We start from the raw sequence: 1,770 nt of genomic DNA on the forward strand, positions 1-1,770 counted from the left end.
TAGTAAGCCCGGTAACAGAAAAAGATTCATAGGCTTTAAGCCCGGTAACAGAAAAAGATTCATAGGCTTTAAGCCCGGTAACAGAAAAAGATTCATAGGCTTTAAGCCCGGTAACAGAAAAAGATTAATAGGCTTTAAGCCCGGTAACAGAGAAAAATTAATAGGCTTTAAGCCCGGTAACAGAGAAAAATTAATAGGCTTTAAGCCCGGTAACAGAGAAAAATTAATAGGCTTTAAGCCCGGTAACAGAGAGAGATTAATAGGCTTTAAGCCCGGTAACAGAGAGAGGTTAATAGGCTGAAAGCCCGGTAAAAGTTCACAGAAGGCAGGTTCGTTGCCCGGTAAAATTAGTTAGTTTCAATTTATGAAGTGGTACCAAATTGTGTGTGTGGTGTGTTATTTTTGTGTTTGTTGTGTGGCTTGTTTGTGTGCTTGGAGCTCTTAGTGCTGTAAGATTTAATCATAGGAACAGAACTGTCTAAGACTGGAATGCAACAGCCTCTTGGGGAGTTACTAAAAAGTCATGGAATGCCACTAACGTTCCTTGATACCATAGAGAAGGTCTCTCCGTGGTTTTTAAAGGAAGGACTGTTAATTATTCCACAGTGGGAACATAATATAGTAGCCATAGTCCCCACAAGTATTGGGAAATAATTGTTTCATGATTTTCTGCATTCAAACCTAACCTGATTTCTCAACCAGGAAAAAAAAGGGTTAAAAAGTCCTGGGTGATCCTCCCTCCCCTCTGCCTGGCCTTGTCAAGGCCTGCAATGGAATGTTAACTGCAGCAGTCTCAGCGGGAAGGAGGAGGGGCAACCTGAAGAAAAAAAAAAAAAAAAAGAAGTGTCCGTTTTAAACTCCTGGGCCGCTACACAAAACTAACTTATTCTTCAGGATTCTTGTTTTGTTTTGTTTTTTCTTTAATGCTGTATTTTTGAGCTCATAATTTTGATCCTGCATACCTAGGTTAATGATTTTTTTTTCTTTTTGATCAGTTCTATTTTTTATTCAACTGAAGTTTTTGAACAGCTGTTTCATTGCAATGAACATTTACCTATAAAGTTACAAGGCCTTTGATTTTGTGTTATGTGTTCTGTTGTGCTGTCTAATGTCATGTTTTGTCAAAACTGAGCGCTCTTAAAATTAAAATTTAAAAATGGATCCAAATACTTTTATTCACATGATTTAAAAAGGTTCAATTTAAATTGGGTAAACTAATGAAAGTAAAATATCTTTAAAAATAACTTACAAGTCTCCAGGTGGTCAAACTAATGAAATGTTAATGTTAAACAATGTCTAATATCAATTGCTTCTAGGACTTTTCTTCAGCAGGAAAGAGGCAACGGATCCTGTTCAGGACACTTGTCTGATATCTTGGTTTTTATAAAATAAATAAATTGGAGTTAACATGTATGGGATTACTCAAATGTGTTTGTAGAGATGTCTGGTTAATTTACAAAGTTAAAATACTAATTGTTAAATAACATCAAGTACTTTTAACTCCTTAAATTACATGGGGTATCATACTTAAACCTTATTGGTGTTTTCATAGGATGGTAAATAAAAGGGTTTAAACTTGCTTTGTGTCATCACTAAACTAAAAACAAGGTTACTAAGAGTTATGTCCTAACAAGTGAAATTCTATATATAAGGGTCCCAAAAGTTTCAACTGTGTTTCAATTAGAGTATCTGAATTCAAAAATTTCATAAGAGTTGTTTCAGAATGTGAACAAAAAGGGGTCAACAAATAAAAAAGAAAAAATAAAAGGT

Source organism: Sciurus carolinensis (assembly GCF_902686445.1).
Source record: "Sciurus carolinensis chromosome 14 unlocalized genomic scaffold, mSciCar1.2 scaffold_101_arrow_ctg1, whole genome shotgun sequence".
Classification (NCBI taxonomy): domain Eukaryota; kingdom Metazoa; phylum Chordata; class Mammalia; order Rodentia; family Sciuridae; genus Sciurus; species Sciurus carolinensis.